This window comes from Sinohyriopsis cumingii, chromosome 6 (assembly GCF_028554795.1).
Source record: "Sinohyriopsis cumingii isolate HCF-2022 chromosome 6, ASM2855479v2, whole genome shotgun sequence".
NCBI classification, from domain to species: domain Eukaryota; kingdom Metazoa; phylum Mollusca; class Bivalvia; order Unionida; family Unionidae; genus Sinohyriopsis; species Sinohyriopsis cumingii.
In genome coordinates, this window is record NC_142966.1 from 46,019,290 (window position 1) to 46,037,594 (window position 18,305).

The 18,305-nt window shown below is 35.2% G+C and overlaps 1 long non-coding RNA gene across 1 annotated transcript in view; it reads right to left on the reverse strand.

Annotated features, from left to right (window-relative positions):
* Positions 1–371: 371 nt before the first annotated feature.
* LOC149796854 (uncharacterized) overlaps positions 372–18,305 on the reverse strand; it is a 31,266-nt gene continuing 13,332 nt past the window's right edge. Inside the window, exon 2 of the long non-coding RNA XR_016421744.1 lies at positions 372–3,434. This is a non-coding gene — a long non-coding RNA (uncharacterized LOC149796854). The remainder of the gene's footprint in view (positions 3,435–18,305) is intronic.

Here is an 18,305-nt window from a genome sequence, read left to right on the forward strand (position 1 = left end):
TGTGCATCTCGTCTAATGGGTCAAAAAAAAAGGTAGCATTGCAACGCTATCCAATTATATATTTGTTTGTTTTATTTACACTGTATCGCTTTGTGAATTATCATATTGATTCATGGAAAGAAAGACGGAAGTATTATTCATCCAGATCTATGCAAAGGTACACAAAGAAACAATGCTTGCATTCATAAAATATTGCACATGTAGTATTGGTGGTGGTGGTGGTGTAATTACATATATTGGTCTTTGATTTAAACAAATGTCCACCGACAATGCAAATGATATCCAACTCTATGCTAAGATAATAAAAAATATACACTGACATGGCAAATTATATCTAACTCTATACAAATATAAAAATCAAGGAGAAAAACCATAATTTATTTTTTTATTACGAAACGTTTATTTCCTCATGAACTTTCAGAAATCTTGTACAGTTCAATAATATAATACACGAATAGTGTCCCCTACTTAATTTTCTACACCCTGGCGTTTAATTGTTTCAGGCAGCTCGTTTAAGATGGCGAGCAATTAAACTCATGTAAGAAATGCCAGTTAGAGTTAAGGATATTGAAAATAACTATTGTTATGACAAAAAGAAACCATATATATATATATATATATATATATATATATATATATATATATATATATATATATATATATATATATATATGAACGACGTGTTGAATGATTATCATGTTTATTGTATAACAGGTACAAAGGTGCTGTATCAAGCTCTCGTAACAAGATTATTGTACACCTGTATATTTTCTTGGAGATTCTTTTTGTTCCTGCTTGCTTTGAGGGGTTGTGTGTGTACGGTATAAATGACATGATTCAGTTCAACCTTGAGGCTTCAACAGCACAATATTCGGATTAGAAAGACACCAGATGTTTCATCGGTACAAGGTTACTAATAGTTCTTGTGTTAAATTTACACAAAAGTTAGTCTGATGAATTTCTAAAACGAAAAAAGCAAAAGTTGCAACGTATACCAAATTTTGTATGTCTGTTTTGTCTAAATGAGTAGGAAAATTGAAATAGCTTTGAAGCATATGAACTAAACATCGTTAAAAATGTTGCCAAACTAAGGAAATATAAAAAATAATGCAACTCTGGTCATATTAAGTATGTGTATTAAGAACCGACATGGCATGTTTAACTAATTAATAATGCATACTTTTCTCATTTTCAATATTTTATGGAACTCAAGAGGATGTTGTTGTTGTTAATGGGTTTAACGTCATTTTCAGTACAAGATAGGCTATACATGGCTACCAGCATAAGTGGTGGAGGAAGAGCCCTGGTAAATCCCGGGAATAAACACCGACCCACAAGAAGATCCTGATAAGCTTTCTCACGTACCCACGTTAGCCGAGCCTGAAAATCGAACCCACAATGACAGAGTAGAGATGACAGTGATACGGAACGGTGAGCGCTTTAGAACACTCGGCCACTCGGAGTCCCCGACTCAAGAGGAAATATTTGAATCTGAAGATTATAATGATTTCTAGGGTGTCCTTTAAATCTTTAATTCTCAAGGTTAATAGTATATTTACAGTGTGTCCAGTAAATCTTTAAATATTACAACCCTGAATGCCAGTCATCCTAAAATAATCATTCACTATGACGGTCTTATATTTACAACTTGCCAGTAAAAATCTATGCCACAATTAGACACTTAAAAATTAACTAAGTACCCAATTAATTAATTAAGTACAGTGCGATTTGTTTGAGAGATGATGTTCGTGCTAGGGCACAGTGGAATTACCATATCTTTCAAAATTACAGAACTTTTTCAATTCATTGAAAGCTTAATTCTAATATGAGATAATTTCAGTCTGAAAATATCTTTAAAATTGATAATACATCAATAAATCTAATTTCAATTTAATTTTAAAGAAAAAATATAAATTTATGAAAAACGTTTAAAACATAAATTACGTTTTACGTGCAAATTTAAAACACACAACTAGCAAATTTTAGACAACAAAATGGAGCAATGATATTTAAGACAAGTAGTAGCTTGTTATAACACGTGATCCAATAGGAGAGAAGCATGTTAGTTCATAGTGATCTTTTCTCTTTTTCTTATCAGGCAAATTGGGCCGAGTGGTCTAAAGCGCTCTCCGTTACGGATCACTGCCATCTCACCTCTGTCTGCGTAGGTTCGAGTCTCGGATTCGGCCAATGTGGGTATGTGAGAAAGCTTGTCAGTAGCTTCTCGAGGGTCGGTGGTTCTTTCCGGAGTTTTCCCGGGTTCTTCCACCACCATTAATACTGGCCGCCATGCATAGCCTATCATGTGCTGAAAAATGGCGTTAAACCCTACAACAACAACAAAAATCAGGCAAATTGCAATATTCATGTTCAAAGGTGTCTATGTGTACATACTAAAGAAACAATGACAACTGCTATGTTCAAGGTTGATTGTGTCGGGTACTCAATCCATTTGTTTTCATAAATAATAATATTGTTAGATTACTCACAGTCTTCGAACCAGTCTCATGCTTAATAGCACAATTGTTATTCATTTGTTAAAGTCAGTAACGGTAAAGGGTGGTAACTGCAGTTCTGAGGAGGTTCTTCCTCACTAAACAGTAGTATTAATCTCTCTGATGATGACAAAAGCAAGGTCTTTCAGGTACTCTATCGCACTGACGATGACATAAAGCAGTGTCTCTCAGTACTCTAACACACTGATGATGACATAAAGCAGTGTCTCTCAGTACTCTATCACAATGATGATGACATAAAGCAGTGTTTTTCAGGTACTCTACCACACTGATGATGACATAAAGCAGTGTATTTCAGGTACTCCATCGCACTGATGATGCCATAAAGCAGTGTCTTTCAGCTACTCCATCACACTGATGATGACATAAAGAATCGTCATTCAGGTATTCCATCACACTGATGATAACATAAAGCACTGTCTGTTAGGTTCTCCATCACATTGATGATGACATAAAGTAGTCTCTTTCAGGTACTCTACCACACTGATGATGACATAAAGCAATGTCTGTCAGGTACTCTATCACACTGATGATGACAAAGCAGTGTCTTTCAGGTATTACATTACACTGATGATGACATAAAGCAAAGTCTGTCAGGTACTCCATCACATTGATGATGACATAAAAGCAAAGTCTGTCAGGTACACCATCACATTGATGATGACATAAAGTAGTCTCTTTCAGGTACTCTATTACACTGATGATGACATAAAGCAAAGTCTGTCAGGTACTCCATCACACTGATGATGACATAAAGTAGCCTCTTTCAGGTATTTAGATTTTAGTACTAACTAATCCTGCTGACTTTTGCCGGACATATTGGATATTTCCGAATGAGGTTTTGGTCGCTATCTCACTACCGAGGAGCATTTTAAGACAATCCAACTCTTCAACCTTGTTCCAAATACCAAGCCAGACCTGAAAAGAGATGAGGAATGTTTCTTTAATCTCAGATATGAAGATTAATGAAGTAAGCACGTGCTAATGTGGAGATTGTAAACTGTATTAAGTGTTCCAGCACACACCAAAAAAAAAAAAAAAAAGAAGAAAAAACAAAACAAACAGAAACATTAAACTTCGCATAATGCCACTCAGAAATGTGAATCAATAAATGTGTATTAAAGTGACCATGCATCCCGGACATATATGAGGTTTCCAAAAATATGCTTATCAGAAATTGTTGGGAGGGGGAGTTTGATCATATATGCATCAATTTGTACATAACAGTATATAGGGAGATTGAATAGAAAAGTACTAAATTAAAAAGTATAAACCATTAGTAAGCTAAGTCATGACACATTATGTGCCGACCTATCAAGTATGGATACAGTCAGAGATCCTATATCATCAACTAAATGTGAAATTCTGTTTCCAACATATCTTTAAATAGGATACACCATTTTCACAAAGGTTGTGTTCAAACGTACGTACTATAATTAATTGTAGAGAGTTAAGTCAAATGATTCGTTCAACATTCATAATGCATATATATATATATATATATATATATATATATATATATATATATATATATATATATATATATATATATAAGAGTGTTAGTTATTGATTACTATGTAAAATGGTTAATTAAAATGGGATATCAGCTTATACCACAGTTCCGCAATCTGTCAATCAACGACTTAAGCAATACTGACCACGAATAGGAATGTATTTTGTGTCACACTTGCTTCATTTTGCCATTTTTCTTCACCCAGGTTATTTGTCTGATATATACTATATTTCTAAATTATCTTACACTATAAAATGGTTTATTAGACTGACCGAAAGGGTTGCACTATCTGGTATTCATCTCCAGCACCTCCTCAAATACCAGATACATTTAACTATGTTTATACACAATTATTATACGTTATAATACATCACTCCATCAACATCACAGAATTAAAAGGCTCGAACCCTTAATAAACGATGTAAATGACCATCATACACGATGTCAAGTAGAATTATCTTCTATGTTCGTTGAATACGTCTCCCATCCTGACTTTTAGGAGATGAAAAACTGAAACTGCGGCTGTGAAATGTGAGTAGAAAAACAAATCAATATCACTTAACTTCACAATGATACAAATGAAATGAGGCAATGCTGTTAATATTTCAATGTTTAAACTTTTTTAATTTTTCAATTAACAATTGTTTGTATATATATATATTTCAAAAACAGATTTAGTGATTTAATGAAATATGCAAGAAATGTTTGAATATTCTGGTTTGTGGTTTCCGTATTGAGCTCAGAATATGAGATTTTAGGACCGTGTACCGCCACCCCATCCCTTTAAAGTACCGCCGAAACGACTCAGTACACAATCATTATCCCGTTTTCACTGTTTGTTTTATGCTAGCATGTGAATTAGTGGATTTTTCAAGAGACATAATTTTATTAAGTGACTGAAGTGAAACATCAAAATTATTTTTTCACTGCAGTTAATATATAAATGCGTTTGCTTGTACTAAGTGAATAAGGTATTCACAGAGTGGGTAAAGAAAATTTCAGTATTTTTGCCAGTGGTGAACATGTTGTCATGTTTAGTTTATACTAATCCGTAAAAAAGTGGGTTTTCCAGGAAAAATAATTTTGACAATTCACTGGAGGGTAGTGAATTATCAAAAATAGTCTTGTCACTTTGGTCCATAGACATCGAGGTCAGTGTGACCCAGTAACTTGATGCGTCATTGTGTCACTTAGTAAAGTTTTAAGCCTGGCACTAGTATCAGGGTGAAAATCCGCGATATACTTATTTTTTCTTCAATTCTTTCTTTTTGTGATGTTTCACGTTGCTTTAGAAAAAAGAATTATTATACTAATGATAGTTTATGTACGAATATACATAAAACACAACAAAACATAAACCGTAAACAGCTTTTGGTGACATTAACACGAAGAATACCGGAAGAAACGTGCTACATCAATCAATCGGTAACACGCTTTAGCTAGCCGATACGCTTGAGCATAAAATAAAAATTAAATTGATTGTATCTAGTGAATAATTGTGTGAGCGGCGGAGCCACGAGTGAAAATACTCGAGTATTTCAAACACGCGACGAAATATGTCCGTCATTCACTCTTCTATATATTCTCTTCGTTTGCTTTTCAGTGCTGAAATTCCCAGTGTATCCAAATCCAAATAAAGAATGCATTCACCAAAAGTATTTTCATAGACAAATTTCCAGTTAGGTTCATGTCGTATGTTATAGAACTATGTTTGTGAGTCTGAACTGTAAATAAAACATCGTGTTATGGGTCACAGATTTCACTTCCGGGACAGCATCAGTGCCGGATTACTTGCTATGCACTGTAGAAACAAAAACACACAAACACACTATAATCTTCATATTCTACGAAATAAATTTATTTCTTTTAAAACATTGTCAAGAATGCCAAATTGTAATCCACAGATCTCCTCAAAAAAGAAGGGAATACCTATTGTACAAAAATAGATCGTTCGTTGGTACTGATCTAGAAGTAATAAGCGTGATCCATATACAAACATATAACCGAAAATATGTTCAATCAGCACATGAAATTCTTATATTTAAAATTGGGATACATTACTAAACCATACGTATTGCAACAACTGAAGCCAGCCTGATTGTCAATTAACCTTTCTTTAAATCTTAAGTCATTTGTAAGTGTTCTCTGAAATTTCTGGTTATGCCATCACACATCGGTTTTTAACCTTTTCTAACCTTTTCTGGACATAGAACACAATTAATTTTACTATATGTTCTCTACATTTGTTTCTCAGTACTGACCTTTCCACTGTGTGACAATCAATGCAAATCATATGTTAATCTAAAATACCTTCAAAGATGACTTCACTGTGAAGTTCTTGTCAAATTGTCAACCTGCTCATTTTTGAGATGCTGTACTGTCAACATACCAGCATGTAAACAGAACACATATTTCACTTCCGGATCATCACCAAGGCCTTATTACTCACTGTGCACTGTCGCCGAAATACACACAGACAACAATACCCTGAGCTCATATTATCAAGAATAAACAGTTACCTTTAAATCCCTACCAAAAATGCATAAATAAAAGTCTTCTATCACCACCAAAATGAGACAGGAAAAAATGTTCTAAGAATAGACTAGAACTGCATTCGTGGGTACTGAACTGGAAGTATTAATTGTGACCTAATTCCTTCTGGGCCTCGCCACCCATCAAATTTTAAAATATCACTTGGGCGGGAAGTTTCAAATTATTAAGGTTGATATCGGCTACCCACTCAAAAAAGCAAGGCGAACTAGTTTGGGATCGCAGTACATAGGTTAAGAACCACTGGCATGATATATTATCTAAACAATATGCGCTAGTGGATTACCTGAGATATTGTTGGGTGGGACCACGAAACGCGTATTGGTAGAGAAATTGCGCGACTTCAGTACCCGTTTTCTCTACCAATGCACACTGAGTCTCACACCTGCAATATTTGACTGATTTATGCTATGTTCGCGGCCTTCTTTCTAATTTTCATATCAACAACTTTATCTTTTCCGCGTAGGTCACATATTTCCCGTTAGACGCCTCTTTTCCTGCTTCCTGTCTTTTTTTATTACATTTTCCATCATCTGTCCATACGCATGTCGCCAATCATTTTCGACTGCTCACGTGGTCATTTTCGTGTTTTTTTTTTTCTTCAGATTGCCAACATTTCGTCATCTGTCTGCGTACTGTGATGTTGATAAAGATCTGTAATTCATCCGCTGAAGGAAAACTGACTTGAACGTGAAAACCTTTCTAACAGTACAACCTAACTTTACCAAGAAATATTATAGTTTTATGAATTTATACATGCCATATATTGCCAGGATATGTCAAACCCAATGTACGGACAATACTATGACGTATTTCTGGATTTAATTCGTTAAAAGGGTTCTTTATCCAGTTCCACTGATTAATTATTGTCTTTTGACAATTCGATGTTTCCTTTCACTTTTCATTTCTAGGAGGGCACAATAATTACAATTGTCAATATCCGTCCTTTTATGTTATTATCTGACTGAAAACCAAACTTTTCCTCACATCAATTCATTTGTTTGCGCAGTTCAATATTCAGTTTTATTATTGTAAATATGACTGCAAGATAAATAATACCTCTGTAAAATCACACACACACACACACACACACACACACACACACACACACACTGTGACACAGTGACAGTGATATAGATCTATTCGACTGGGATATATCAGACAACTTGTCATTCATCATTAATCCCATCCTTAGAAGAAAAGTTACCGAGGGTTAAAATAATTTGGAACACGGGAAAGTACCGACGATAAAGCTGTCGCGACATAATAACACGATTTAAACAAATCCGTACATATACAAACTTGAGTGTTTTAATCTGTCATGCGCAATCCCTTGAAGTAGAGCAGAGCATTAAATCTAGAGTCAGCTCATGTCTTTGTTGGCATTTGTCCAAACACTCCTTACGTCTGACCTATAAGGATTTTGAGTTGTGCTATATACATACATACGCACGAAGATCGTCCCGTTTCAATTCAAAGGATGTATAGGAATCATTCAGATACAAGTTTTCTGTCAGTTCAAGAAATGGCTTGGATAGTTTTCTTCGTCTTTATGAAATTTATCCATCATGAGATTAAATTTCATACATTTTTCTAGAAACTGAATATCTCATCACAATTATAAATCACGTTTAGTACAGTATCAAGAGTGCCTGCTATCAAAGTTTTTATTATTATTTCGCATTACAACATAATAAATGTGAGAAATTTGTTAATGTTTGTAAACAAACCATAACCAAAGTTTGCACATTGTTATTGTGTGTAACACGTCAAGTCCATCTAAGATGCTTGGGGAAGGGGAGGGTCCACAGAAAACAAAGCTGTTATGACACCAAAAATGAACCTATCTTTTTCTTTTAAAAATGATACTTGTTTTTCATATCTTACTGTGTATTGTAGACTTTTTATTGCCCAAAAATGTTCTGAAATATGCGCTTTGCGACGAGAACGCGTTTAATCACGCAAATAGATGCACCGCCATTTTCAACATTGCTCCAATCACTTTTCTTTCTGTTCTTAATAATCTACAGCAGAAAAGTAAACTACGTCGACACATTTTAAAGGCGCTATGTCTGTAATTTTCAAAATTATAGCATGCAATTTTGCCACTCTGAAATTTTATTTCCTGTGTAAATCTGTATACAGAGATAACGTTGCTGTTAATGTGGTCATGTGAACTTTTCGTTGCCGTTAGTGACCTACCAATTTCAATTATAGCGGCCACCACCTCTTAAGTATATGCTCTGGTTTATTTTATCAGTGTCTTGATTGAATGTGCCCAAACCATATATATGTTTGAATAATTTTAACTTAAAAAGTTGTACATTAAATTAGTTGAGTGTGTGTGATTTGTATTTTTAACTTAGCTGTAACAATTTTGCAGTCATATCGCTACGATGTCTGCAGTGTAACAGTTTATAGTGGTCTAGCACTCGGGCATCATGCCGCAGACATGTAGCATGATGTCCCACCCAGTCACATTATCCTGACACCAGGCCGACCAGTCCTAACACTAACCTCTTAATGCTAAGCGCCAAGCGAGGCAGCTGTAAGTACCATTTTTGTAAGTCTTTGCCATGACTCGGCCAGGGATTGAACCCACGACCTCCGCATCCGAGCTGAAGGTTTTTTTTTGTTTTTGTTTTTGTTTTTTTTTACCACTAGGCCACCGGAGCGGTTAAATTAGTTGAGGGGCCTTTGCTATTGACAACACTACATACATCTACAGACATTGCTCCTTTGATATTATTATCTAGGACGCTAGCCGAAGATTGAAATGTTTCTGCTCTACATCATCACGAGGATCTCAGAATGCATGTCCATTAAAACATTTACCTGGTGTCTTAAACAGAGAACAGTTTTGGGGAAAAGACATATTATTTAAATAAAAAAGAACCTTAATAAATATGCACCCTTTAATGGGATTAATGACACGAACTGCCGACATAGAGACCGATTGAAGGACAAAAGTAGATCAGATTTTCCTGCAACACTGAATTATCGTAGAATCGTCTGACAAACCGAAGTTGATCTTCCAGAAAGAAACAGTAGTAGCCGACCGCAGACACACAAAACAAAAATGAGAGAGTCTTTGTAGTCGGATCAAAATAACACCAATAATAATCGAATACCATTTTTGTTCACCTGGGCTCTGTGGTAATATATGATGCAGAACGTATCAACATAAACTTGAATCTATGTGTATGACCTAGCCTTGTTTACGAATTTGATGGAATTTTCCATCTGAAATAACCCACATTCAGGGTATACTGTTGCGTCACGAGTCAGGTGACATTATATATATATATATATATATATATATATATATATATATATATATATATATATATATATATATATATCACATAAAGGTGATTTTTATGTTATGATGTCAGACAAATACAAACATGAAATGTAGCTTTCATTTACGAGCGAAACCTTTTGAAAAAGGTTTTCAAGTTCTTAGGAATTTCCTTCATCTCATCAGCTTTTAGAGAAAAAAAAACACGTACGTACTAAATAAATAATCAAAGCTGCAGAAAATATGTTAACCATTTTCATTTCATCTCAGCATAACAAACTAGCATAAGCTTATGAAAGGCAAGTTATTACACTGCTGAATGTAAAACGGCGAACACTAATAAAGATTCACTGTGTTTCGACCATAAAGCAAGGTCTTTTTCAGGAGACATCGCACATGCGTACGTACGTACACACACACACACACAGAATGACACACATATAACAAACCAAAATTTACATTTGTATAAAGGGAAGAATAATAAAGAGGTCTAAAATCAAGTAAATAACGAACTAACATTGGATATGTTATCACCCAAGTGTCCGATGTTTCTTTCCGTGCAGTCTATAAACACAATATCACTAATTAGCTTACCGTGACCCAGTTATTACGTTTCATATAGCGCCAAATATAGCAGTGCACGATTTTTCGCGTGTAGCCTAACATCCTAGATATAACTGTCACTAGGAGAAGCCAAGATATAAATGTATTAAATTACATGATTAGGTTGTGGAAATTCGAAATTTTGAATAATTTGTTTGCCACATCCTTTGGGGCCCCGAATGGCCGAGTGGTCTAAAGCGCTCTCCGTTACGGATCACTGCCATCTCACTTCTGTCTGCGTTGGTTCGAGTCTATGTGGGTATGTGAGAAATCTTGCCAGTAGCTTCTCGTCGGTCGGTGGTTCTTCCCGGGGTTTTCCCGGGTTCTTCCTCCACCATTGATACTGGCCGCCATGCACAGCCTATCGTGTGCTGAAAATAGCGTTAAACCCAACAACAACAACAACAACTACCACATCCTTTATATACAGAATGTCACCTGACTCGTGACGCAACAGTATACCCTGGATGTGGGTTATTTCAGATGGAAAATTCCATCAAATTCGTAAACAAGGCCAATATACTGATGGCTTTCCATGCTATATACGAACTTGTCATGTTTAACTTTCATTTACATTTTCGAGAATTTTAACAGCTTTTCAACTAATTTATTTGGAAAGGTTACCTTCTTAATTTCTGTGCAAATTCAATATTACATTTCTCGAACTTTACCTTCTGTTGGCAATGTATTGCCTATGTTATGCTGAGGTGCGTAACGATGTCAACACATAAATGGGGCCCCGAGTGACCTAGTGGTCTAAAGCGCTCACCGCTCCGGATCACTGCCATCTCACCTCTGTCGGCGTGGGTTCGAGTCTTATGAATTGTTGAAAAAGAAGTTATAAGCAAACGCTTTTATCTCCATCCTTTCATTAAATACCAGATACGTCTAACTTAGTTAACAAATAATTATTTTACGTTATACGATCATGCATGCATTATTAATACTCACATAATTTACAACCCTGGACCCTTAATAAATAGTGTAAATTACGTACATGCCCGATGTCGGGTAGAATTTTTTTTTCTTTTCTTTGAATACATATTCCATCATGACTCTTAGGTGATGAAGAAATAGAAAACGAGGCTGTGAAATTTTAGTAGAAAAAGAAAATTATATTACTTTACCTCATAGTGATACAAATAAAATGATGGAAAACTGTTAATATTTCAATGTTTAAACTTTTTTTTAATATTTCAATTAACAACTTTTATTTTTGTTTAAGCATAAAATTATATAGTCTTAGTGATGTAATGAAATATGTACGAAAGTTGAGAATATTTCGGTTTTAGCTTCAATTGTGTGCTCAGAATATGAAATTTTTGGACGATGTTCTGCCACCCATATCCCTTTAACTACCGTTGAGTGTACACAAATGCTGTCCCTATAGACCGTCCCCTGTGTATTTAATGCTAACCTGTCAATTAGTGGATTTTTCAAGAGAAATAATTTTGTTAAGTGATGGGAGTGAGCGGGCGACATGTACATCATGTTTATACTAATCCGTGAATTAGTGGGTTTTACAAGATAAATAATATTAATAATTCACTGGAGTTGAGTGAATTATCAAAAACTTTTTTTTCTCACTGCGAGTCATAGATATCGATATAAATTAGGACCCAGTAACTCGATACTCCATTGTGTTACATGCTTGGTATGTCCAACACTATTTATTACCAGGTTAAAATAGCGCGATATACATTTTTCAATTCTTTGTTTACGTGCGGTTCTTCCTTGCTTTAGAAATAAGAATTATGTTACCAATGAAATTTTATGTACAAATATACATAACACACAATTGAACATAAAGCGTAATCTTCTATAAAGTGACGTTATCGCAAGGTATACAATAAGAAACCTGCTGTTTCAATCAACCTGTAACACACTGTAGCTAGTCGATAGGTTTGAACATAAAATAAAAAATAAATTGCTCGTATCTAGCAAATAATTGGGTGAGCGGCGAAGCCACGAGAATAAATTATCTAGTGTTTCAACGATGAGACGAAATATATCCGTTATTAACTCTTTTAAATATTCTCTACGTTTGGTTTTCAGTGTGTCCAAATCCAAATAATGTGTTAACGAAAAGTATCTTCATAGAAACATTTCCAGTTAGGTTTATGTTATATGTTTTAGAGCTATGTTTGTGAGAGTCTGAACTGTAAACAAAAAATCATGATATGGGTCACAGATTTAACTTCCGAGACAGCATCAGTGCCGGATTACTTGCTGTGCACTGTAGAAACAAAAGCACACAATCACATCATAATCTTCATATTCTACGAATTAAACCTATTTCTTTTAAATCATTGTCAATAATGTCTAATTCTAAGCCACCGATCGCCTCAAAAGAAAGAGATAATGACTAAATTCGTTGGTACTGATTCAGAAGTAATAACCGTGATCCATATGCATACCTATAACCAAAAAATACGTTCAATCAGCCCGTGAAATTCTTATATTTAAGACAGGGATACATTACTAAACCATACGTGTCGCGACAAATGACGCCAGTCTGATTATCAGTTAACCTTTTTTTTAAATCTTAAGCCATTTGCACGCGTTATCAGAAATTTCTGGGTATGCCATAACACAGCGGTTCTTAGCGTTTTGTTTGGCCTCGCCACCCATGATGTGCTAAAATACCATTTTGGTAGGAACTTTCAAACTATTAATGTTGACCTCGGCTACCCACTCAAAAACAGCATGGCTACCTAGGTTGGGATCGCGACCAATGGGTTAAAAACCGCTGACATAACACATTATTTAGACGATATGCGCGAGAGCAATAAAAAATATAATATTGTCTGGGACTACTAATAGCGTACTAGTAGAGAAATGAATAGGCCGATAAATCAGCCCTTCACCCGTGATGATGTTGATTTTCGGGGCTGATATCACCTATTCATTAAAAATTGCAATTATCTGCATCTAAATTTAGCTGCACACATCGGTGTACATTTTATACACTTACCGGTATTTCTCGTAGCTGTGCAGCTACCGTCAGCTGTAGAGTTCTTTTGGTGATATGTACATTATATTTCCGGAGCATATGGTACGTTTGGTGACATGTAAGTCCACCTGGAATAGCACAACTATCTGTCATGTGGCCATTTTGAATTTCGCACTTGATATGGCTGTTACCTATTACCGGTGTCTAAATTGTACGCAGGTTTGTTCCGGAAAGATTTGCAGGCAGCAAAATTGCACATTTTAATGAACAGGTCACATCGGACCCACATATCGTCCATCAGTATCAACACATATTTGGGGGGTTGATTTATCGGACTAAGAAACGGACGGCGCTACTGCGTCAGGGTTTTCTCTGTGAATATCTATGACTCCCACACTCAACAATATAGCTGTTATCACAGTAGAAAATATTGTCGGACTGATTTATTTTCATATGGTGAGTTTTCTTTTGTTCACCTAGGTCAAATCTTTCACTTAAACGCCTCTTTTCGAGTTTTCCGTCTTTTTTATTAAATGTTCCATCATCTTTTAATACATATGTCGCCATTACTTTCTTCTGCTCATGTGATCACATTCATGCCGTCTTCAAATCGCAAGCATTTGGTCATTTTTTCACATGCTGTGATTTTGAGAAAGCTCTTTGTTTCATCCACTGAAAGAAAACTCACTTGAAAGTGCAAATGTTTCTAACTGTCCAACCTAAATTTACCTAGAAACATTAGAGTTATGTGGAATTTATACCAGCAAAATATTGCCATGATATATGAAACTGAATGTAACTTCAACAATACTATGACATATTTCTGGATTTAATTCGGGCAGCAAAGTTAAAATTATTGTTGTTTAATAATTCAATGTTTCCTCTCATTTTTCATTTTCTAGGACAGATCAGTAGCAAAAATTGTCAATGTGTGTCATTCAAAGATTTATCCGTCTCGATTGTTTGAAAATCTATTCACTCTCTTCCTCTCACGAAAGGCCAAATCTTTTCTACACATTACCTAATATTTTGCGCAGTTCAATGCTTTCTTTTATTGTTTTAAATAGGACTGCAAGATAAATACTCTCTTTACGTCACACACACACACACACGCGCACACACACACACATTGTGATACAGTGATAGTGTAAGAGATATGTTCCACTTGGATATAGCCGACAGCTTCAAACGTCATTAATTAATATTCCACGTGGTCGCCCCCCACCCCCACCACCACCACCTGGAGTACCAGTTACCTTGTGTTATCAGAATTAAGTACCCGGGAAAGTACCCACGAGAAAGCCTTTGTCGTACAAAGGCACGGATTAGAAAAATGTGTTCAAACTTGTTTTAGTCTGTCAGTCGTTATCCCTAGCAGCAGAATAGAACAACGGCTTTCATCTCGTAACTACAGACACTCCTTACGTCCGACTTGATAAGAAGTCTAAACTATGATAATCATAGGCAGGAAGATCGTCCCATTTACATTCAAAGGACGTTCAAGTTACAGTGGATTGGTACCAATAACTCGTAACGCGAAAATAGTTTGACCAGAGCTGCGTACAAACTGGAAGTCGTGAAGTAATAAAATCATTAATCACAAATTATTTATGTTGAGAAATTGAAACTTATATACATATGCTAGACTATATCTCCTTTATGTTACTCGAATCATTTGGATATCAGTTAACTTTGCTATCAGATCTAGTAAGGGCGTTTTATTTTCTGTTTTTTTTTTTTTTTTTTTAGGTCTTCGTCTTTATGAGATCGATATTACTTTGCGGACAATGCACAGGAAATGACAGTTCATAAGACATCGATGTTTCCTTTAAACAAAACGAAAGTTAGAAAATAAAAAAGACAGAAGAAAGGAATAGAGTGTTCATAGGAAAGAAAGAAAGAAAGATGGAATGAAAAAAGCTGTATAAATTATCATTAAGTTCAGAAGAAATTTCCTTACCAATAGGATCTCTGAACTGGACAAATGATCACGAATAAACATACTGTGGGTATAAGAAGTACAAATTTGTATAGAGTGTATAAGGAGTGCAAATTTGTATTGTGCGTATAAGGTGTACAACTTTGTATTGTGGGTATAAGGAGTGCAACATTGTATTGTGCGTATAAGGTGTACAACTTTGTATAGAGTGCATAAGGAGTGCAAATTTGTATTGTGTGTATAAGGAGTGCAACATTGTAATGTGGGTATAAGAAGTGCAAATTTGTATTGTGTGTATAAGGAGTGCAACTTTGTATTGTGTGTATAAGGAGTGCAACTTTGTATTGTGTGTATAAGGAGTGCAAATTTGTATGTGGGTATAAGGAGTGCAAATTTGTATGTGGGTATAAGGAGTACAACTGTGTATTGTGTGTATAATGAGTGCAAATTTGTATTGTGTGTATAAGGAGTGCAAATTTGTATGTGGGTATAAGGAGTACAACTGTGTATTGTGTGTATAAGGAGTGCAACTTTGTATTGTGTGTATAAGGAGTGCAACTTTGTATTGTGTGTATAAGGAGTGCAAATTTGTATGTGGGTATAAGGAGTGCAAATTTGTATGTGGGTATAAGGAGTACAACTGTGTATTGTGTGTATAATGAGTGCAAATTTGTATTGTGTGTATAAGGAGTGCAAATTTGTATGTGGGTATAAGGAGTACAACTGTGTATTGTGTGTATAAGGAGTGCAACTGTGTATTGTGTGTATAAGGAGTGCAAATTTGTATTGTGTGCATAAGGAGTGCAAATTTGTATGTGGGTATAAGGAGTACAACTGTGTATTGTGTGTATAAGGAGTGCAACTGTGTATTGTGTGTATAAGGAGTGCAAATTTGTATTGTGTGTATAAGGAGTGCAACTTTGTATTGTGTGTATAAGGAGTGCAACTTTGTATTGTGTGTATAAGGAGTGCAAATTTGTATGTGGGTATAAGGAGTGCAAATTTGTATGTGGGTATAAGGAGTACAACTGTGTATTGTGTGTATAATGAGTGCAAATTTGTATGTGGGTATAAGGAGTACAACTGTGTATTGTGTGTATAAGGAGTGCAACTTTGTATTGTGTGTATAAGGAGTGCAAATTTGTATGTGGGTATAAGGAGTACAGCTTTGTATGTGGGTATAAGGAGTGCAAATTTGTATGTGGGTATAAGGAGTGCAAATTTGTATGTGGGTATAAGGAGTACAGCTTTGTATGTGGGTATAAGGAGTACTCAGTGTAACTTAATATTGCGCGTATAAGGAGTACAACTTTGTATTATGGGCATAACAAGTACAGCTCAGTATAAATTTGCCCACTTACAGGATTAAATTTTAAGTACAATACCATTTCCTAAAATTTAATACTTCATCACAATTATAAATCACATTTAGTAAGCCATCAGTTGTGTCTGGTATTAAAATTTATATATTTTCATATTTTACATAATAATAAAATGCATTGAGAAATATTGTTAATGTTTGTAAACATATAATAACAAAATCGGACCACACTAAAGTTTACACACTGTAATTCTGTGGTAATACAAAAACTCTATATAAGAACGTGCGGAATGGTGAGTCAAAAGACAATTAAAATATTAGCGCACAACGAGAACGAAACATCATTTCCTTTAACAAACGGACTTTTCCCCATACCTTACGGTGTATTCAAGATTATTTTATTGCAATAAATATTCTGAAATGCTCTCTCTGCAATGCGAGCACGTTTACGGGAACATGGTCATGCAAATAGATGCACAATTATCCTAGATAATTAAAACCTTTTCATAATTACTCCAATCATCTTTACTTTTTAATTTTTTAAGACGTATATAGCAGAAAAGAAAAATGCGTGAATACAGGTCAAACTTACTATATTGGCAACAAGCCAGTGACGAGGGAGTGTCATAACTTGGCAGCTAGCCACGGATAGAAGGGTTTTTGCTCACATGATCACGGGATCTTAAAATGCATGTACATACAAACATTTACAACGTCTGATACAGAGAATAGTGTTCCGATTTAGGGAACTGATGTATATTCTCCAAAACGAAAAAAAAAAGAGAACATTATAAGCATGTATACCAGGTTACCAAAATAGAGATCGATTAAACGACAGAACTAAATCAAATTATCCAGATAAAATGAACCATCATAAAATCGTGTCACATCTTCCAGAACAAGCCAGTAGACAAAAAAAGACTGACAAAGACAGTGTAATCAGAACAAAATCAACGCCGATCACACACCAGTACTATTATGAACTGGGCTCTCTGGTGATAGGATTGGCAACATAAGATAGAGACAAACACATTCTTTAGCACACTGACGGCATCGAACCTACATGGTCTATAAGATACGCAATACTGAGAATGTAATTTACATCATAACACGTACGATGTGTAGCCTTCGGTATGTCAGTGAATCCGGAAAACTACACACAGACCTGATTGGTCAAGAGTAGTTGAACAAAAGTCCATGAGACGGATATTTCGTTTTCCCTGGCCATACTTTCGGTGTCATTATACTAACTGTAATTTCTCAGAGCCATAAATGGAGTTCCGAAACCAAGAAAAAGAAAGAAAAGGAATCTTATTGAATACGCCGTATAAGAACTATACTTCCAAACGGCTTAAATCAATAAAAGTCCAAACCGGCACCCACATGCACATAAAAAAGTATATCATTATCAGCTTAGAACACATACTTTCAATCAAACATATTCAATCACATAACTATAATAACTACTTTTTGTAGTACTTGTTGGCATTAGTATTATTATTGTGGTTAGTGTTGATATAGTGGTGATGAACAATCAGGGATATAATGAACAGCTACATCAATTCATATTAAGAAAGAGAACGCTTTTTGCTTCTCGTTTTGTAGGTCG